Below are 23,626 nucleotides of genomic sequence, written 5' to 3'. Positions count from 1 at the left end.
TCACAGCTCTGCCTGATCTATCCAGGGTTGTCAGGAAATGAGAATTCCACATAAAGTGCATTCTCCAGTAGGGCTCATAAAACTTGCCGGATCAAGTGCCTAGACTTTCAGTTTAACAATTTTAAATGAAAAGCTTTCATCATATGCTGCACACATCTCTGTTTCCTTCAGTGTATTCTTGATGACTCAGGGTCTCTGTTATCAATAGCTTATTGTACTTAGAGAACTACACACAGTGCTGTTTTTGGTTTTGGTTTTGTTTTGTTTTGTTTTGTTTTTTGGTCTTCTTTTTCATCTCAGTTTGCTAGCTGCTTACGATGACCAGGAACAGTCAGAGTCATTTCAGACCCTGAGAGAGGAAGTTTTATGTCCCTCACCTCCCAGCAAGAATAGATTTATGTAGATATGTTACCTAAACAAACCAGGTCCTTTGCTGGAACTTGGCAGCCTGGAATGGCAGCTTTGTACTGACATGCAATGTAGCTGGTTCTCGAGCCCTCTTTCTAGAAGTGGGATTGGTATTTTGTACTGGTTTCCTGGCTCGCAGAGTCCAAGATAGTCACTCCTTACCCAGCCCTTAGACTTAACCACATTCTGATGGGCTATGGTTTAACTTCCCTGCACCAAGTACTTTAAAGAGTCCCTTACATAGACGCTTTTAGAGTTCTGACAAGAGGCTAGGGTTCCATTCACCATGGAACTTAGGGACACAGGTCCTGCTTAACTTCTCTAGAACTCTGTTTCTCAGCTCTAAAATAATGTTATTCTAATGCAATGCAATTATATATTGGAAATACAAAGAGCAATCCTCAATCAATGGAAACAACTATATGTGTGGAACACGACAGCAGTTATAGATAGAAAACACTGGCAAAAAGTATTATTGTAAAGACTACTTTAGGACCTTCAAGTTTTATTGGGTTTAAGTATTGAGGTGCCATGAAGTGATTATTTAGCTGTGTGTGTGGCAACTTTTTGTGTTTGTTGGTACTGTATGAAGTTCTGTAGTAAGAAATTAGTGTAGTCCATCCTATAAGTAAACTTGTAATGAAATTGGAGATTACAGGTGTCTAACACTGAGAACAAATCATGATGGTGGCTTAGTAAAAAACTGTGACTTTGGCTTCTGAGGGAACTAAGTTTAATTCTTGCCTGAATCACTAACACAGCTCTCTAACCTTGGGGCATGATTCATCATCTCAGACCCTATGTTATCTTGTCTTTAACATAAGGAAAATAGTACCTCCTTCCAAGATCAGAAAAAAAAAAAAATTGTACATAGTAAGCACATAATAAAGTTATTGCCATGTATTTAATTTCTAGATGTAACTATATTTAAAATAAGAATGCCATTTTTGTGCATTCAGATGCAACTGAAAAATAAATTCTGTGTTCACTCCTGGCTGAACCAGAAAGAATGATATATAAAATTACAGAGTAGAGTTTTCCTCTATTGTGAAGGCCATGGCTTGCTGATTATATTACAAGTTAGGAGAAGAACACTTTCTTCCCCTGTTCTTTCTTAAGTGCAGAATAGTAAATATATAGAAGAGATTGACATTTATCATCCACTGGCCAAAATAACTGGTCTTCCCTCTACTTTCTCCTGCTTTTCTCATTTCCTTCAAGTTTTGCTCAAATGGTACTTTTACAACTGATACTCCTATTTAAAATTGCAAATCTCTACCCACTCTTGGTACTTATCACTTCCAATCCACTACATAATCTACTTTTTTCTTTTTTTTTTTGTATTTATTGCCTCTGCTTCCCCACAAGAATGTAAACTCCACAAAGGTAGACATGTTTTTCTTGTTTTTTGCTTTTTGTTTTTCCCAGTGATGTATGTCAATTAGCAATAATGGCACCTCGGATAAACCTCATTGGCTACAATACTGCCACTGCACAAAGCTCCCCAGTGATGTATGTCAAATACCTAAAGCAGTATCTGGCATTTAATAGTATTTATTGAAAGTATGAATTAAAGTTTTAGTATTTCTTTCCAGAGACTGTATTTAGAAAGAAAAAAAGAAAACAAAAAATAGCATACTTACTTTGGGCCTAAATTTATAAAAGTTACTAAAGACTAATTTTAATTGATAATAAATTAAATTAGCAATATAAATATATTAAGCTAAAACGAAGTGATCCTGTTTTTATTATTTTGAGTCCTTAACATTTTTTGCAAACAAAGCTTCTGGTTTTAGTTTATTCATACTCTTGTCTTCATTTGGTCACTCTGCAGTAACGTTTTCTGCACGTGGATCGTAACATAGCTACAAAGAACCTGGGTGTGTATTTGAATTTCCTTCTCTGATTGGATTTCCTCAAGGACAAGCTCTTCCATACCTGACCTGCTCAGATATTTAATGTGGTGTGCTGTAATCTTTAGGGCTATGAATACAGTGGTCACCCCCTTTTCCTTGGGGGGACACTTTCTAAGACCCTCCAGTGCATGCCTGAAACCTTAGATAGCATTGTCTCTCTCAAAATATCTTTTTGTGCTGTACTCATCTGAAATGCGGTGCATGACACAGGCCTTGTGATGTAGCCTTAGGTGGGATGCTGCTGCATCAGGAGGATCATCTGCTTCTGCATCACAGTTACCAGTGGTAACTGAATCCACAGAAAGCAAAACCGGATGTAAGGTCAAAATGCTGTACCTGTGGTAGCTGGCGTTAGTCACACAATGGTGTGTTTTAGGGGATAAATGTGTTTCATCTCTAGGTAGCTCTGTAACAGTGGCCCAAATCAGTGTTTCTTAACCTTTGATGCATATGCAAGTTACCTGGGGATCTTGTAAAAATGCATATCAAGAACAGGTAGATCTAGGATAGGGCTCTAGGTTCTGCATTTATTTTTTTTTTATTTAACTTATTTATTTGAGAGAGAGCGCGCATGCATGCGGCAGGGGGGACCAGTGGGAGGGGGAGAAGCAGACTCTGTGCTGAGCACAGAGCCAGACATGGGACTCCAAGTGGGGCTCCATCCCATCATTAAATCATGACCTGAGTTGAAATCAGGAGTCCGATGTTCAACCAACTGAGCCACCCAGACATCCCTCTAGATTGTGCATTTCTAATCAGCTTGAAGGTGATGCTGATGCTAGAAAGCACCCTTTGTGTAACAAGGGTCTAGATTAAAATTTTGTATTGGCATTAACCTGTTTCCTCCTAAACTGAACTTCGATTAGATTTCTTAAAGGGCAGTGAAGAGGGAATTTACACTCTTTTTCTTTCATAGTTTAAAACTCAGGTCTGGTAACATTTTTATTCAGTGATATTAATTATGGATCTCAAGTTTGCACATAGTAGCATTTACTATACAATGGGAGAGTGTTAGTTTTTAGGAATGCTCTAAAGACAGGTGTAGAGTTTATTCTCTAACGAGGTTCAAATTCAGGACTATAATGAGCCTCACTAAAAAAGTGAAGCAGGAAATGGCAGATTTGTTTTGATGGAGACCAAGAATTTTAAGTGTGTGTTGCCTTTACACGGTCTTTGAGACTCTGTGCTATGAAAACACAGGAACCAGGAAATGAGCCCAGCCAAGTGATTCCACTTTCTAAAGATGTCAAAGTCAGTTCTCTGCAATATCCAAATGTTCCTCTTGCAGAAGTAAAATGAGAAAAGACCTCTCTATCATTTGTAGCTGAGTAAACCAAGAGTACTTTTTTTCTCATGTAAATCAGTCACAGTCCCTTAAAGAAAAAACATCCTTCCTCTTGAGGGCAGCTGAAACTTACATCTCTTCCCCTGGCTTACACTTTGTTTTCTCTGAAAATGGACAGGAGGATTAATTAATTTTGTTGTTGTTGTTATTGTTGTTCCTTTAAGAGAAACGAACGAGTGTAGAGAACTAAAGAATTGGGGTGTGTCTGTGAAGGAGAGTTGATGTCCTGGGTACCTTAGAGTTTCTTCTTTTGATTTCAGCTCAGAATTATAAAACCGTGATTGCTTTCGCCCAGCTGGCCCGTACTGGGCAGGTATGAGTTGCTCCCTGGGAAGTCGGGTTCTGCGTGTCTGCTGACCAAGCATTCCCCTCACTATTAGTAACTGTCTTCTTGTATGACTCAGTGTGACTCTCATGTTTGGGCTGGGCAAAATTAAAGTTCTTACTTAATTCAACCTGATGCAATCTACCTGGAAACAGACTGTGTTCCCCTTTTTCTTAAACATTTCTGTAGCATCACTGTGACTGGAGCAGATAAGGAACTTATAGCAGGAAATGAAATCATGGCTTACCCTAGGATTTTAATGTGACATAGTGTAGGAGATCTTATAGTCACACTGTTGCATTGACGCTGAAGCATTTCCTTTGAAATTGGGTAAACTGAGCTTAAAGTCTGCATGAGACAAATGAGATGTCATATCTCAAGATCTTCTAAGTCTCTTTTCAGAGAACATCAGTTTTCTGCAGGAAAGCTGGCCAACCATCTCGCAACGAAAAGCTGAGATCATTTATGACAAAATCAACCTCGGTTTTTAATGTAACACTCTAAAAGAGAGGTTCTTATCATAGGAGTTATGCCTAGACACTTCTGAAATTATATGAGACATCTGTATCATTTACTCAGAAAAGATACATTGATTTTCATCAGATTGTCAAATGGTTCTGTGACTCTCCCAAAAAAGTAGAGAACCATTATACTTATGTCTATTAAAATTGATAATGTTCATGACTTTGACCTAAACATTTCATTTCCAGGGTTGCATTCTACATAAATATCCATCCTAGTGAACAAAGATGATGCATAATTTTTTTTCTGGTTTGTAACAGTGAAAGAATAGGAAGAACCTAAATACCCATCAATAGAAAATATTTTAAATTATTATAGCACATTTACACTATGGAATACTATACTACCATTAAAAAGAATGAGGCTTGTGTGAAAAAACTCTCTAAGATGTATTGTTAATTTAAGAGTCTTTCAAAAAAAAAGAAAAAGAAAAAGAAGATGAAAAGTCTTTCATTCATTAGATGATCAACTAAGGATCTATGGTGTACAAAAATACTGTGTTTGGTACGAGGGATAAAACTGAGGAACTACTGACCCTCCTCTATTTTCATGTTACTTGAGGTCTAGATCAGATCAATATGTATTCATAATATGCGGATAAATATAAGTGCTAGTTCTTGCTTATTGGGGTATATTTGCATATATATATCTAAAGTTTGGAAGGATATAAGTCAAGAAACAAAACTTTAACATCTGGAATTTGGAAAGGAAGAAGTGAGAAGAGATTTTCAATTTTTCCTTTTATTTTGTTTGAATTTTATTTAAAAGCATATATTACTTTTGTAATACAAGTATTTTTAACCATTTACTTAAAACTCTGGAGTGAAAACATACTGCTTTTAAGCTAAATGTGTAACTAGTTGTTATAGTCTGCATATAGTAAGAAAACAACTGTAGGCTTCAGTTTCTTAAAAAATCAATTTTTGACTGATCTTAAACATCCAGTTTACCTATTCTTTTGTATTTAAGACAATTTTTAAAACTGTCCACTGGTGGGCGCCTGGGTGGCTCAGTTGGTTAAGTGACTGCCTTCCCCTCAGGTCATGATCCTGCAGTCCCAGGATTGAGTCCCACATCGGGCTCCCTGCTCGGCAGGGAGTCTGCTTCGTCCTCTGACCCTATCCCCTCTCATGTGTTCTCTCTCATTCTCTCTCTCTCAAATAAATAAATAAAATCTTTAAAAAAAAAAAAAAAACTGTCCACTGGCTTTCTATTCTATTCCCGTGTAACAACAATTACACGTGAACCTTCTTCCTCTCCCTCTTCTTTGGGTGTATCACAGACAAATCAAATAGTTTCCCAATCCACAGTGCTATCTGACGTACAAAATACTGACATCAGTTCTGGAAGAATTAGTAGTCATTTGAGTTAAATATGCAAGTGTTTTTGTGCAGTATGTAAGCATCAACCATATGCTCTTGGAGACTTTTCTACTATGTGCTCAGTTCACTAAGTACACTTTGTAACTCTAAAACTCCGGCCTTAGTACTCGAGTACCAATTGAGTACAGTACTGAGTACTATATCATGCTTTACTAATGTAAGTCTTTGTGGGGACGTCTGCAGAAATATTGTGCTTATTATGTGATCTTGTCATTCACTGACTCTTCCATAAGAGCAATGCCTCTGTATTGGTTGAGCTGTACCAGAGGCCATGACAGGGGGGCTGGAGTAGAACAGTCCACGGATGGTATTTGAGCATTACCTAAAAAGTCATTTAAAAAACCCATGAAAAAATGGCTCTTGTGTGTTACTCCTGAGATAGTGATCCCTAATTTTCATCACTATCAGTTCTCTTCTCCCAGGGCACCTTGCAGTTTGGTAGGGCTACATGCTAGTTCTGGCAAATGCACTGAGCATAAACTAACGTGTGTTAATTCTAAGGCAAAGCCCACCTGAAATGTATTAGGGCCATATGCTGGGTACCAAGGATACAAAGGTGAACAGCTCGATTTCCTACGGTCTCGATTTCCAGAAGCTGAAGCTGGAGGAGCACTTGCATCAGAACTACCTGAAATACTACCCAAAATAAAAAAGATTCCTGGAACCTAATTCAGACTTATTAGAATAGAACAGGCTTGGCAAATAAGTCTTGGACACCTTCATATTTGGGACTAATAGGGTGCCTGGGTGGCTCAGTTGGTTAAGCGACTGCCTTTGGCTCAGGTCATGATCCTGGAGTCCCGGGATCGAGTCCCGCATCGGGCTCCCTGCTCGGCAGGGAGCCTGCTTCTCCCTCTGACCCTCCTCCCTCTCATGCTCTCTGTCTCTCATTCTCTCTCTCAAATAAATAAATAAAATCTTAAAAAAATATATTTGGGACTAATATAATGGTAAATAGGGCACATAGATTATTTTTACTTATGCCTCTGGATTTAAAGACAGGGTGCTGTTCCTGCCTTATGAGAATTATGAGACACCCACTGGAGTTCTGCTCAACAGACTGGATCATAATGGCACCATGCAGCCATGTGTCCTGGGCTGGACTATTGCAATGACGGGCCAAAGACAGCTTTGCTTAAAACAGAAGTCAGACCGCCATTTCTAAAATAAATGGGAGAACCAAACAGGGGTTCATTGTCATGGACCTTTGCTAATTTATATTTAAAGAAATGTTGATTTTTTAAGTTACTATAAATTTTAATCTTAATTTATAATTAATTTATACATTTTACACAACACCAATAATGGGGTTGTGATACAGTGGCTGTAGGGGTAATATATATTTTCAAAGAACTTTCCTGAATCTGGATTTGGAAGTGAAAACAGAAACCACTAGTTTTTAAACATCTGTCTGTTAAAAGGAACTGAAACAGAAGGAAATCTTACTTTTCCAGCAAGAACACTGAAACTCTGACACATGCTAGGGAGATGCTCTTGTCCATGTTGTTCTCAATATTATTATTATGAGCTCTCAACATATTCATGCCTTTGTTCTATCAGTCCAAATAGATTGCACTATGCAGATCAATAAATAATTATCATACACAGAATGTATTTGTACCTTTCCCATCACTTAACTGTCTGCGGTCTGTCAACTGTATTTGGGCAGAATTTAGATTTGAGTGAACATAATCGTAAATGGCTTGTCATGACCTATAAAGGGTTTTATGAGATGGGAAAGTGGGGAAGCTCTCTTTTTACCAACCTGATGACAGCAAAAACTGGAGTTATCTGGAAGGTAAACAAAAATTTAGCTCTACGGTCTCGATTTCCAGGCCCACTGTATATTGATTTTCTGTCAAGAAGATGTACAGCTCTTGGAACATGCTGCCTATATTCTTATTTATTTATATATTTATTTACTCATTCATTCATTTTGTGGTGGGCTTGCTGTGGCTGCCAAATAAAATAAGCTTTTGGAGAAGAATACATCAAAGCCTTTAAAATGTGCACCCAATATAGGAAAACACTCCTTTAGGAATGAGGTTAAACTCATTATGGGGGGTAGATGGTTTCTATCTACTGTGAACTTTGCATGGAGATTAATATGTATACCAATAACTCACTTTTAAAAGAAATAAAGGTTTTGGAATGAATCAGGATTGCACAGTGGGTGAGACGCACCATCCAGCAGAAATAGAGCAAGAAATCATAGACTGCTACCTAAGTTTCATTTGATCTCCATTTTTTTTTTCTCCAGACTAAAGAGAAAGGGGAGGTGGTCACAGCTCTAACTTCCTACAGACAGCTAATTCAAAAGTGCAACAACAGTAAGATAGGGATTTATTTCAGGACCTCTAAACATTGGAGATTAGTGGTGCATATTAACACAGTAAAGGCTCTGAGAAGTCCTGTGGGGATGGCGCATGTTTCCTTGATTTATTCGAGTATTTTTTATGCCACCTATTAACTTCCCACAGAATATGGGTTAGCCTGGTGGTGGGTATTGAGGAGGGCACATTCTGCATGGAGCACTGGGTGTTATGCACAAACAATGAATCATGGAACACTTCATCTAGAACTAATGATGTAATGTATGGGGATTAACATAAGAATAAAAAAAAAACTAATGATGTATGATGATTAACATAACATAATAAAAAATTAATGATAACTTCTCACAGAATATATGGAAAATAAGGCCTGATTAGCTCTCCAGTCTCCTCTCTTACTGCTCCGTTTCTTAAAATATAGGGAATAGACACACATCACTCAGTCCTCACAGCTTTTACATATGCTGTTCTTTTCAGCTAGATTTCGTTTTGTTTGCTCCCCTCTCTCATCCTGCTATCCCAGCTTTAATGGGTTAAACCTCACCTGTAGTCTAGGTTGTAGCTTGGCTGTCACTTTGCCTGGGAAGATTTCCCTAACACCGCAATTATGCACAACTGTGCTCTGTTTCTCTACTTAATCCAGCACTTCCGTCACAGCGACAATCACCTTTCATTGTAATTGTACGTTTAATGTTCACTTTGCTGTTGGAGGATAAGCTCCATAGACCTGTATGCTCTGTTGTCTTATTCAGTATTTTATCTCCAGCATCTCATATGGTTCTTGGCACATCATAAGTACTAAACAGATATTTATTAAATTGAAATGAATATTTTGAACCACAGGTTTAGAGAAATGCTCTTGAGGCTGTTAGACCACGGGAGCCGCAGATTCTCAGTAAATTATTGTGCTTTTGACCTGAATGAGTTACATTAGGTCATATAAATTGCTTCATTTTATTTTACTTTATTTTATGTTTTTGTTTTATTATTTAATTTTACTATTGTACCTATATTGAGATCACGATATTTACCAACAAAAGCCAAAGTTTTCCAGACTTTGGAGCTGCAACACCCTGTTCTACTTGGTGTCATTCCATGATATGCTCATCTCTCCCTGAAAACAGCACATGATGTTCGTTTCTCATTTACATTTAAATACACTTATGTGGGCATGCTTATACACCGCAGCTATCCTCAAACTACTGAGATGTCCACTGGAATGCTGCCAAGCATCTAGTAAACTTGAGGCTGATTCCTGATTCCCACTCTGGTTCTAATATCCAGGGAAAGTAGGTTTTATTATATCCTAGGTGACTCTCTGAAGACGTAGACACAAGAACTGTGTAGCACAACTCAATTAACTGATGTTTCTTAAATGTTTTAATGGCACTGCTATGAAATGGGATCACGGCCGACGTCCTGTCCAGTCTTTGCTCTTAGAATAGTTTAGTAATTCTGGCATCTTTGAACAGTCTGTCACCCTGCTTCCGTTTCTCTGGACAATTTTTAATACTAAACCTCTGCGATGGTTAATTTTATGTGTCACCTTGACTGGGCTAAGAGATACCCAGAGAGCCGGTAAAAACATTATTTTTAGTTTTGACTGTGAAGGTGTTTCCAGAAGAGATTAGCATTTGAACTGGTAGACTAAGTAAAGAAGATCACCGCCCCCCAATGTGGGTGGGAATTATCCAATCCATAGAGGGCTTGAATAGAACAGAAAAGTAGAGGAAGAATTTGCTCTACTAGAGCTGGGACATCAATCTTCTTCTGTCCTCTGACATTGGCTCTCTTGGTTCTTGGGTCTTCTGACTCAGAGTGCAAATTATACCACTGGCTCCCAGGTTATCAATCCTTTGGGGGTTTGGAGTAAAACTACACCACCAGCTGTCCTGGGCCTCCAGCTTACAGAGGGCAGACTGTGGAACTTTTCAGCCTCCATAATCATATGAGCCAATCCTTCCTAATAAACCTTTTGCTTTCTCTTTCTCTCTCTCTCTCCCTCCTCCCTCCCATTGGTTCTGTTTCTATGGAGAACACTGACTGATACACCCTCTTTATAAATAAACTTATTTATTTAACCAATAAACATTTTGACTGATCATGGTGTTAGGGGTTGTACCAGTAGGGTAAAGACGGATAAAGTCTGAGAAGTATGGATATAGATATCATGAAAAAAGAAAAGCTATAGCTCTAAGTCAAAATGGCATGGGTGAGAAGAGAGTTTACATTTAGCATCAAGAGTTCTTAGATTGCACTTATAAAACAATACCTGTCCTTCAGTAGGGAACATAGCAGAAGATGTGTTTGGGAGTCAGTAGAAACTTTCTATCTTTGGAAGTGTCTCTTTAATGCTTTTCAGTGGTCACATCTACATGTGTGCCTCCGCATAGTGAGAGGCATTTTCTATAATATTTTTGTATGGTTTAAGAAAGATATGGCACTGTATGTGGATTGTTTAAAGCCCCCGTCTCATGACTGGATGTGAAAAACAAAATGACTTAAAAAAAGATAAAAACAACAACAAAAGAGAATTTAAAATAACTATAAGGTACAATTTAGAAAAAAATGAATAAAACAAAATTGAAAGTAAAATGCATTAAATTATTCAGTCACTATCTATGATAGGTCATTTCTTCCTCCTACTATAAGAATTTTCAAAATTTTATATAGTGGAAGGACTAAAAGATTTAATAAAGGTTATTTTAGTCATTTTCAATTATAAAATTTAAATGTACACTTTATAATTATATACTATATATACATATATATGTATATATAATACATATATATGTATGTATATGTATATATATAGGATACTGTGTTTTTTAAAAAATCAGGATGAACTGTTCAGACTAAATACAGACTGTCACACACAATGGGAGGCTTTACCTCTGCACTAACCCTGGAAGCTGTTCCTTCACATGAAAAACCATTAAAGAGTCTACCAATGCAGGCATAAGGGTCCTGAAAGCATCGTATAACTGTTGCCCATCCCCCACTCACTCACCCTGTCCCTACTCTCTCATACACACTCTGCACCTTATTATATCATAAAAACCTCCCTCTCTCAATTATCGTCTCCAGCATCTCTGTAGCCTCGCCACGTAAACTACCTTCCTCATCTTTGGAACCACGCTCTCGGCACATGTAAACACACTCAGAAACATATAATTTTCACCCATCATCATAAAGCACACTGCTGTTTGCAGTGGTACATGTATGCATGTATGTTGTATCCTCTCACTACAAAACAACCCGTTCATTTAGACTCCATAATAATGAAAAATGATTTACCCGGTTTATTCCCAATATTCATATTTTATTTATTATCGTAATTAGCTCAATGCATAACAGAAAGACGGAGTGCCATTTGTATTTTCTGTGGGTAGGTTTCTGTTTTTCCCCTTTATCTTTCAGCTACCCGTTAATAAACTTCAGTAAAAAATAAGAGGAGGGCTCAGCAAAAAGCGGCATTCCTGTACTATCCATGCAACTCTTCCATAAATCTAAAATTATTCCAAAATGAAATGTTTTGAAAAATAAGAGAAGGAGGAGAAGGAAAGCCAGTAGCAGATATATGAGGAAGGAATGAGCAAGACAGAAGGTGAAGAAAAAAACAGAGCATGTGGTTTTAGGGACCAAGAGACATCGGGCTTTCATACATTAACGGTATAATCATTACGCCTGCATTTGTGTTTGTCTGCTGATTTGTGGCAATCAGTTTTAGTATTGAGGTATAGTGTTAATTAGGCCTTATGCATCTCCAAGTCAATTAAATTTGGTTTATTAATGCATAATTCAATACTGTTATGTATAGCAGAACACTTAAAAGGATTTTAAAATTCTATCTTCTGATGTGGCCTGAAATATTACAAGGAAACGCCCACTGTCAAGTGAGTGAAAATGAATAATTATGGGAGTCCTAAAACCCCACAGTTGAGCAGACAAGACAGCTGCTATTATTAAGCACTCCAAATTGAAAGTATGGATTCTATCATTATAAGAACAAAGCCAGTGCTGGGATAATTATGGAAACGCTATAGCTTCCATTTTTGCTAATGTTGTTAGTAGAATGTTTAAAGCCACAAAAGGTTAAGATAGAGAGCTCAATTTTTGTATCTTGTTACTCACTTAGATGAATGCATTTTTCTACCAATTGTAGTCATAACAGAGCCTGCAATCCCTGAGACATCATGATAAGAAAGTGCCGATTTGGGCAAGAAATTAAATGATAATAAACATAGTGTAAGCTCAGTGGGGGTGATATTGTTTAACGTCAGTGGTGATGGAAACTACCTTCTAGATGACTGAAGCTTTGTTGGCCTCGTCTGTTTATATTAATTTCTCCTTTTCAAAGGCCATTATCTGAAATTGCATGTTATATAACTTGTGCTGCCTCGCTCCAGCCCGCAGCACTGCTTCTAAAGCAACTTGATGATGCGTATTGTAGAAAAAAGTCTTTCCTAGGCTCAGCATCCAAGGAGATTACAATCTTGAGACTGTGATAGGAATGGATTAAACTTTGCACAATTTCCTTTTGCCATGTGAATTGAATCCTGTTGTGCTATTTTCTATTCTCCTTTCAATCTTTGTCACAGAAATGATCTATGGAAGTGTTAGCGCTGCTTAAGTAACCCCAGCCTGGCTTTAACCCAGTCAGGATCTTACAGTTTGATTGGCTCTGGATTTTCCTTCCCTGAGAAAACAAAGCAAGAAGACTGGGACAAACCCACCCCACAGATGATAGAACATGTGAAAGGTCATTGTCCTTTGGCTCAGGCAGGCTTAACGAGGACAATCAATGATCTTCATGTTGGTCTCATACAAAGGGAGGGGGAAATGTCGCCATATAAATCCAATCCTGTGACAGCAATCACACCCCTCTGCAAGAGGGAGGCTGAAAGCTTACAAAGGTCCTTCATTCTCAGCACAGCTTCAGGTTTTCAGATTCCAATCGCAGACTCTTCCTCAGATGTCAGACTTTCCACAGTTTCATTAACTACCACTCCTACTTCAAAGGTTAAGATGGAGTCACTCAAATGTCAATAGTGTCCACAGATTTTTATATTGCCTTGAATGGACACAACCATGGAGAAAACAAAAACAGGTATATTAAGAAGGAGAATAAGAGAATTCCTTCAGAACTTGATTTTGTTTTGATCTCTAGAGTGTTTCTGATGTGGGGCAAAGCTGCCGTATGCAATGCACGGTCTCCAGGACTTTGGCTGCATACAAATTAAACTCATTTGGTGGAAGTTCAAACATAAAATATTTTTGCTATTTATTTTTGTGTCGACTTCATATAATTCCATGACCACCAATAAATAACCGATTTCTCCGAAAAGAATCCATAAAATTCCCCACTTAAGGTAAGCAGTGATGAAGAACGATACACTTTAAGTTAGCTGCAACCTAAAGTTGTTCATCTTTTATTATATGAACCTAGGTGAACTGCTTTGTCTGATCTCCATCTTGTCTTAGAATAACTCATTTCCAGGTACATGTTTTTCAACTAGCATGTATTTTCCAAGTAGCTACATGGAACATGGGATTATGGATCAGGAAACCAAGGCTATAGGTGATAAAGTTTTGGATGGGTGAGCTCTTTTTACCACACGATCATAGATTTGGTCTGTTCCCCTTTCCCAGGACTAACTCAGAAATAGTCCCACTAGTCTTTAGTCCTATCACAAATCACTAGAGGGACTGCTGAATCTTTCTGAAAAGAGATTTACCAACAGAGAAACCACCCTTTAGACCCATTTTACTCTGTTTCACACTTACGTGCCATGTGGAATCAAAAATCTTAAATACACACAGGTTATACAATCATATGGTACCCCAACCAGAGTGGTCACAAACTGGTCTAAAGGGTATTCCATTCAAACCATATCCTTTTTATCCTCTAGGATTTTATCTAAAAATAAAACTTGATGAAACTGAGGAACCAACTAATAATATTAATTAATATATACTGAGTGCTAGAAAAAGAGGGATAGCCACTCACCACTTTTATTCAACATAGTACTGGAAGTCCCAGCCACAGTAATGAGACAAAAAAAGAAATAATAGGCATCCAAATCGGCAAGGAAGTAAAACTTTCACTATTTGCAGATGACATGATACTATATATAGAAAACCCAGGGGCGCCTGGGTGGCTCAGTCGTTGAGCGTCTGCCTTCAGCTCAGGTCATGATCCCAGGGTCCTGGGATCGAGCCCCGCGTCGGGCTCCCTGCTCAGCGGGAAGCCTGCTTCTCCCTCTCCCATTCCCCCTGCTTGTGTTCCCTCTCTCGCTGTGTCTCTCTCTGTCAAATAAATAAATAAAATCTTAAAAAAAAAAAACCTGCTAGAACTGATAAACTGATATCCTGCCATAAAGTCACAGGATACGAAATCAATGTACAGAAATATGTTGCATTTCTATACACCAATAATAAAGCAGCAGAAAGAGAAATTAAGGAACAAATCCCATTTAAAATTGCACCAAAAACAATCAGATACTTAGGAATAAAACTAACCAAAGAGGTGAAAGACCTGTACTCTGAAAACTATAGAACACTGATGAAAGAAATTGAAGATAACACAGAGAAATGGAAAGATACTCCATGCCCATGGATTAGAAGAAAAAATATTGTTAAAATATCTGTACTACCCAAAACAATCTACACATTTAATGCAATCCCTATAAAAATATCAACAGCATTTTTCACAGAGCTAAAACAAATGATCCTAAAATTTGTATGGAACCATAAAAGACCCTGAACAGCTAAAGCAACCTTGAAAAAGAAAAACAAGGGCACCTGGGTGGCTCAGTTCGTTAAGTGTCTGCCTTCGGCTTGGTCATGATCCCAGGGTCCTGGGATTGAGCCCCACATCAGGCTCCCTGCTCAGTGGGGATTCTGCTCCTCCCTCTCCCTCTGCCTTTCCCCCCCACTTGTGCTTGCTCTCTCTCTCAAATAAAAAATCTTAAAAAAGAGAGAGAGAAATAAAAACAAAGCTAGAGGCATCAGCATTCTGGACTTCAAGTTATATTACAAAGCTGTAGTAATCAAAAGAGTATGGTACTGGCACAAAAACAGACACGGAGAGCAGTAGAACAGAATAGAAAACCCATAAATGAACCGACAATTATACGGTCAATTAATCTTTGACAAAGTAGGAAAGAATATCCAGTGGGAAAAAGTCTCTTCAACAAAACTGAACAGCAACATGAAAAAAAAATGAAACTGGACCACTTTCTTACACCATATACAAAAATAAATTCAAAAATGGATGAAAGACCTAAAGTGAGACCTGAAACCATAAAAATCCTAGAAGAGAACACAGGCAGTAACTTCTTTGACATTGGCTGTAGCAATTTATTTCTAGATACATCTCCTGAGGCAAGGGAAACAAAAGCAAAAATAAACTATTGGAACTACATCAAAATAAAATGTTTCTGCACAGCCAAAGAAACAATTAACAAAACTAAAAGGGAAACTATGGAATGGGAGAAGATATTTGCAAAGACATATCTGATAAAGGGTTAGTATGCAAAATACATAAAGAACTTATAAAACTCAACACCCAAAATATGAATAATCAAATTAAAAATGGGCAGAAGATATGAATAGACATTTTTCCAAAGAAGATATACAGATGGCCACAGAAACATGAAAAGATGCTCAACATCACTTATCATCGGGAAATGTAAATCAAAACTACAATGAGCTATCACCTCACACCTGTAAGAATGGCTAAAATCGGGCGCCTGGGTGGCTCAGTTGGTTAAGCGACTGCCTTTGGCTCAGGTCATGATCCTGGAGTCCCGGGAACGAGTCCCGCATCGGGCTCCCTGCTCAGCAGGGAGTCTGCTTCTCCCTCTGACCCTCCCCCCTCTCATGCTCTCTCTATCTCATTCTCTCTCTCAAATAAATAAATAAAATCTTTAAAAAAAAAAAGAATGGCTAAAATCAACAACACAAGAAACAACAAATGTTGGTGAAGATGTAGAGAAAGGGGCACACTCTTGCCCTATTGGTGAGAATGCAAACTGGTACAGCCACTCAGTATGGGGGTTCCTCAAAGAGTTAAAAATAGAACTACCTTATGTGATTTGGGCAATCACACTATTAGGTATTTGCCCAAAGAATTAAAAAAAAAAAAAAATACTAATTCAAAGGGATACGTGCACCCTATTGTTTATAGTAACAGCATCTACAATAGCCAAATTATGGAAACAGCCCAAGTATCCATCGAATGATGAATGGATAAAGATATGGTATCTAAAGAACATATGTGTATGTGTGTGTATACACACACACACACAATGAAATATTACTCAGTCATAAAAAAAATTGAAATCTTGCCATTTGCAACAACATAGATAGAGCTAGGGAGTATTATGCTAAGCAAAATAAGTCAGTCAGAGAAAGACAAGTACCATATGATTTCACTCATATGTGGAATTTAAGAAACAAAACAAATGAGCAAAAGAAAAAACAGAGAGACTGAGAAGCAAACCAAGAAACAGACTAACTATGGAGAACAATCTGATGGTTACCAGAGGGGAGGGGGTTGGGGGGATGGGTGAAACAGGTGATGGAGATTAAAGAGTGCACTTGTGATGAGCACCAGGTGTTGCATGGACTTGTTGAATCACTGTATTGTCCACACGAAACTAATATTACACTGTTAACTAACTGGAATTCTAAAACTTAAAAAAATATATTTACTGAGTGCTTATCCTGTACTAGTCATTAACTAAGCACTTTACATGTGTATCTCCTTACAGTTCTACGACATTTACGCAGGAATTACTACTATTGCATCATTTTACACAAAAACAAACAACTAAAGCTCAAACTAGGTAATTTACCCATGTTAGGAACAGCTAAGAAGTAGGCAATGTAGGTCCAAAATTAATCAACAGTTTTACTGCCTCTCTACACTATACTTGCTCTTTATATCCGGCTATCTTAGTAACTGACTAATAGGAAGAGTCGTCCAGGGCCTGTTAAAACTTCAGTTGACTTCAACCACACTTTCAGCTAAAAAACTACATTGTTGAAAGGATAAGGAGCCTGCATAATTGAAGTTGGTCATTTTTGTTTATTCCAGGCACTAAAATATCTCATGTGCTGCCACAAGAAAATAAACAGTTATAAATATAGGTAGAGATATGGATATAAACGCAGACATTAGTTCACTACCTAAACTAGAAGACGGGAAATTGCTTTTTCGCAATCATAACTAAATCAGAGTCTGAAAACAGTCTTAATTTCCATGTATATCTCTCAACCTTACAGTTAGAACTGCTCATTATGCTCCATTATGTCAGGTTATAATGCAAAGCAACTGTTTGGACACCTGGAACAAGTCTCTTTTTACATATCTTTTGTTTCTACATTCCATCAGGATTATTTTTCTTTGTGTGTGGACTGCTCTGGTGCTCTTACCATCAGGGTTATCTGGAAACAGGACTAGGTCAATGCATAGAAACTCTCAGTAGACACCAATGTTTTCACTTAAGAGTTCTTGCTCTTTAAAAATCTCTGTAACTTGGGGTACCAGGCTGGCTCAGTCGGTGGAGCATGCGACTCTTGATTTGGGGGTTGTGAGTTCAAGCCTCACACTGGGTGTAGATTACAAAGATCATTTTATTAAAAATAAAATTTCAAAAAGCTCTATAACTTGTAATGGTACATCAAGACTTGTATAATCTCCCAAAGTCTTGCAATAGAGTTTAGCCATTTCCTAAAAAATCAGTACTTGTATTATGTTGTTCCTGTGCCTGAAACCACTGCCAATCGTTCAGATAAAAAATAACAAGTAACTTTTGAGAAATAATGTCTCTGTATTTTGGAAAGCTGGGAATTACTGATAGAATTTTTAAAAATGGTGATATGATATTAACAAACAATAGAAAGGACTATTGATAAATGGTTTTATTATAAACTAAACTGTTGTCAGTTGGAATTATGGTTTAATTTCCTTTTAGAAATGGGAAAGGTTATGGTTAGCAACAAGAGTAGTACTGGGTACTAGGGGGAATTTCAGAATTTTTTGGAGGGCATTTTTGGGTTATATTAAATATGAGTGTGGTAAGGCATTTAGTGAGTGAAAATAATAAATGCTAAGTGTTCTGTAAATGCAGAGTTGTCCCATTCAACTTTTAAATATCTTCGCAGATATTCAGGAGCAGGTATCACATGGAATCATTTATATTCTACTCTGCTTGTGCACATTATTTTAATAAAATTACTTCCCTTGTGTTTCTTAAAATTTTCAAAGTTAGGATATTACACTGATTTTAAAAATTACATTGTTGATAGTTTTGTCATCTATTAATTTCATTCCAGAAAGGTAAAGAGTATATTACAAAATATTTATTATAAAACTATTTTTTTACCTTATAAAGCTGAGATCTACAGGGTAAGAAATGAAGAAGGCATTAGGGTAGAAAGGCCTTAAGATTGAATCTTAGAAACTCCTAGACTAGAAAGTGTCCAAAAGGTGTCCTGATGGCAACTTATGAGGTGTGAAAGCCCCTGATAGGAAGTCATGGTGCCCAAGTTTGTTTTAATAGCTCTCTCAGTGAACCAGGGAAGCAAATATTGATTTCAGGGTTATTTTCAATAGTTTTTAGGAGTACCATTTCAAACTATTCAGGGAAAATCTACTCAAAGATATGTGCTGTGCCAGGCTTTTGTTGTGTGTTGTTGGTGATAATGGTGACTTTATATCCACTTCAGTCTCTGGAGAATTATTCATGACATTTCCAAATGGAATTCTTTAGAATTAAAGCGACATCTGAGAAAATCAGTCCAGAAATTCTAGTATTAACAGCTCAAACTTTGACATATTTACATTCCTTTGTATTTTAGCCCATTTGGGCTATATGACTGAAGTCTTGCCCAAAAATGTGACCTTTTGAATAAGCTTTAAATACTCAGTGGGCCAGTTAAAACAAATGTTCATGGGCATCAAAGAACCCTCTTTTTAAAGAATGATCAGGATGAAGGTACAGGTAACCACTCCTAATGGGACTCCATCTTCTTAATAATTCAATCACCTGCATAGTCATAAAGCTTAAAATATCCTCATCTTTGTATTCCTTTTATTTACTAAACAAACACTGACATCTAACTGTATGATACAGAATTATCTCTAAAGAACATCTTTTCTTGGTTCTTTCTTCTCTGAAGCTAAAGGATGATTCACGCAGATAAGATGTAACTCAAGATAAAGTATCTTATTAATTAAAATCCTAAATTGAACAACATAAGATTGTTTCTAACCAATAGCTTAACAGTGATTCTTCTATAAACAAATACACATGAACATATTAAGTGTCCAATAACTTGTTTCTTGAATGAATGAGTGTAGTAATTAATGAATGAATACATCTGTGGAGTGTTTGTAAGTACTAATTAAAACTCCATTTTGGAAATATGCTAAGCTAAAACATAAAGAACATTCCTAATATGCTTTTTCATATAGAAAGATCATAAAAAGAATATAGTTAATCATATTGGAGTAAATAATTATAAAATTTAAATGTATTTGGTGCTTTCTATGTGTGCCTGGTACTGTTTTCAGATTTTATATATAAACTCACTTCATTCTTACAACAAATCTATGAAGTGTTATATACCATTTTACAGACTAAGAATCTTGTTAAGTGACTTGCCCTAGGATACATATGACTTTGGGATGCATTAAAATAAAAATGCCACTGCTTGAGTTAATGAGTAAGAAGATCAGGTGAATATTCAATATTATAGACTTGTAGGAGTTAAGATTTTTGTAGTAAGTACTAGAAACATAAATTAACTTAAGCAAAAACAAAAACAGGCAGTGTTCCTCTTGGACTGTGTTGCAGACCCAAGAGTAGGAAGACGGCCAGAACTATGAAAGGACCAGAATCAAGAATAGGAAAACTGCCAAGAGCATCACAGGATTTTTTCCTGTTTCTCGAACTTTCCTTAGTGCTTGGCTGTGACCTTCTTCTTTTTCTCTCTGCTCCCCAATTCACATGACCATTGATGGCTTCTAACCCAATTTGTTACAATTCTGGTCACAAAAAGCAATTAAAATTCCTTCAGTTCAAATTTCAAATTCCTGGAGAAAAAGCTTTAACTGTCCAGATTGAGTCAGGTAATAACTCCTGCTCCAGTCAACAGTGTGCTGCCATGTGATTCTGTCCACCCCGTACTGCAGCCTTCTCCTCTATGATTGTAGGCCATGTAGAACCAAGGTGGCTGCTAGAAGCCCATCTGTGACCATGTAGAGTGACAGTCCAGGATTTCAGGTAGAGACCTCGGTAGGCTCCTATCTCAAGAATCATGCACTTCAGATGTCAAATATTTGAGAGAAAGTCTTGCTAGTTGCTCTCAACAGGCTCTCCTATGTTGGTCTCTAGTGTTGTGGTATCATTCTAGTATACTGGGCCATCAGGTTTTCTGATCAGAAACTACACCTGAGGGGCACCTGGGTGGCTCAGTCGGTTAAGTGTCTGCCTTTGGCTTAGGTCACGATCCCAGGGTCCTGGGATGGAGACCCACGTCAGGCTCCCTGTTCAGTGGGGAGCCTGCTTCTCCCTCTCCCTCTGCCCCCCCCAACTCATGCTCTCCCTTGCTGTCTCTCTCTCTCTCAAATAAATAAAATCTTAATTTTTTTTAAATTAAGAAAAAAAAGAAACTATACTTGATCAGCTTATCTATAGATAATATTTCATGTTCTAGGGAATTAACATTAGGTTAACTCATAGGAGACAGCTTAAAAATTAAAATAAAATAAAATAAAATAAAAATAAGGTAAAATAATAAAATAAAATAAGATAAAATAAAAATCTTAGCCCCAATTTAATACAATGACAAAGAGGCCTGAATCAAGGATCATGACTGATCCTGGATGTATGACTTCTCAGGACACTAAGTTATAGATGAACTGCTTGATTAAAAAAAAAAAAAAAAAAAAAAAAACCCACACAGGCACAATTACATTAGATAATCATTAGCAGGTAAATTGTCCTTTCTCTAAGAAAAGGACATTTTTGTCTAAATAAGTAGGGCAGACCTTTCCTTCTGGACAAGGGAGCAGTGTCCACTAAATAATGTAGTATAAACACTGAAAATTCTCCATTCTTCTCCCTTTTTATGCAGTCTGCCTTCTCTAACAACTGCTTTAGTTACATTCCAGACTTAAGGACACCATTGTGATCCTATTGGAGTATTCCCTAGGCTTCCTCAATAAAATATTTGCAAATATCTCTTGACATATATCATTTTTCAGAAGGATGCTTTCATCTTCTTTATTCTGATTTTAATTAGTTTTCCATCAGAGAGTGACCCTTCATGTATGTGTATGTGACAAGAAATACAGCTTGATTACTATCAAGGACATTCAGTAAATGAAGACCTAAATAAGAGGTATAGTCAAGAGTCAGGAAGTGAATAGGATCAGAACTAAAGTGTGACTATAGGACTAAATGGAGCTGGCCCAGGAAGTCTGCCACAAATTTTGCTAGTATAAGAATCATCTAACGGGCAAACTAGTATGTCTGGTTATGTCAGGCTGGATAAAAATACAAGATCAAGATGTGCCTAGGCAAATACAGCATAGTACAGGATGGCCAAGAACCCATCAGCTGAAATTACGAGGAAGCAATCATACACAACATATAGTTGTGTTTGGTTGTATGGATGGTGTACTGCACAGATCTAGAGAGAATTTTACATGTTAGTCATAATGTATTTGTATATTGATTACAAATTTATGGCAGATAATTAGAACTTATCTTGAGGATGGAGTGTCTTTTTCAAATTCACATAAAGTTGATATATAGGCTACAGTGGTACCAATTACCATTTTTGTATAGGTAGAATCCAAATGCTACTAAAGACTATAAAGGAAACCAGTTATCTTAACCTCTGATCAATGTTAACAGCTCCACTTTTCAAGAATGGACAACATATTATGTGCTAGGCATGAAATTGGACATTTCATCTTTTGTCTATAATTAATGCAAACCACCAAGTTACCCACCTAACTATAGTAACCGGCACTTGATGGCTTACAATTTTGGTTAAATTGATTCTGAACCTACAATCTGATTCACAATAGTTAAAATTTCTATTCTCACAATTTAAAAAACATTTCTGTCTTAGAATTTTATTCAAAATTCTAAAGAACCACCCCCAAATTTTTTCCTCCCGTCCACCCCTCTCCTTGAGGTAAATTGTGAGTTTTTAGAATTTCTTTGAATCACCTTAAAATATGTGATTTGTGTGGAAGAGACCAAAGAGAGAAAGAGATCTCAAGAAAGTAAGCTTTAGTAATTGAACTTGAGATGTTGAGGAAAGAAGGCAGAGGATGCCTCTATTAATAGTGCTTGAGGGTGCCTGGGTGGCTCAGTTGGTTAAGCGACTGCCTTTGGCTCAGGTCATGATCCTGGAGTCCCAGGATCGAGTCCCGCATCGGGCTCCCTGCTCAGCAGGGAGTCTGCTTCTCCCTCTGACCCTCCCCCCTCTCATGTGCTCTCTCTCTCTCTCTCTCAAATAAATAAATAAAATCTTTAAAAAAAAAATAGTGCTTGAACAGCGTGGTTTCTATCATTCCTATTGTGGGACTGACTAATCAATGGTTTATTTTATAATTTGAAAGCCAAACTAAAGGTGAAAGAAAACTCCTATCTTGCCAATAATTCCAGGCTTGGAGATGCACTGTTCCCATGGGAGGCACGCAGCAGGTGTGAGAGCATGGGGCTATTGCTGTTGGCTGTTGATTACTCTCTGTGTAATTTGAAAAGCTTTCTATTCCCACAGCTTTATGTAATATATCAACAGTAATAGATTCATAATCATTATCCAGCCTACTGGAGATCTGGCCGCTGTGACAGATGTCTTCTCAATTTCATGTTGTGAGCTCTCATTTATTTATAACCCCTCCCTCTGAAAAATATCTTACATAAAAATCTAGCATTAATGTATCTGATGTGATGTTTACATTCGATAGTGGCATTAGTTATCAATTTCTAATTTCCAATGAATAGTTAATTACCCATAATGAGCCAAACACACCAGCACTGATTAGGCATACTTTATCACTAGAGTTTATGGTAAAGATTACTAGATGATAAACAATTAAACTCTGAATTATGCTTGTGTGTTTAATATTTGGAATGATTCATATTTTGGCCAAATATTTTAAGGCATTATTTTCTTTTAGAATCTCAGAGATTTGTCTTAGATTTCTTTGTGTGTCTTAGATTTTTATCTTAGAGATATTCCATCACTGTGGAAATGTAGAGTAATCCTCAAACATCTCCACCAGGTCCAGCAGTAACCCCAAGACAGGAAACGTTGTCTGTACCACCAAAATTGACATCTCTTTGTAAGGGAAATTGCAT

The 23,626-nt window shown here is 37.2% G+C and overlaps 1 pseudogene; it reads right to left on the bottom strand.

Moving 5' to 3' along the window:
- Positions 1-1,833: 1,833 nt before the first annotated feature.
- LOC123845040 (U4 spliceosomal RNA) lies at positions 1,834-1,910 on the bottom strand (annotated as a pseudogene).
- Between the last annotated feature and the right edge of the window lie 21,716 nt (positions 1,911-23,626).

The sequence above is a fragment of the Mirounga angustirostris genome, unplaced genomic scaffold (genome assembly GCF_029215605.1).
Source record: "Mirounga angustirostris isolate CCGP_5_RB_7025 unplaced genomic scaffold, mMirAng1.0.hap1 SCAF_5, whole genome shotgun sequence".
Classification (NCBI taxonomy): Eukaryota; Metazoa; Chordata; class Mammalia; order Carnivora; family Phocidae; genus Mirounga; species Mirounga angustirostris.
This window is presented reverse-complemented; position numbering and strand designations above follow the sequence as displayed.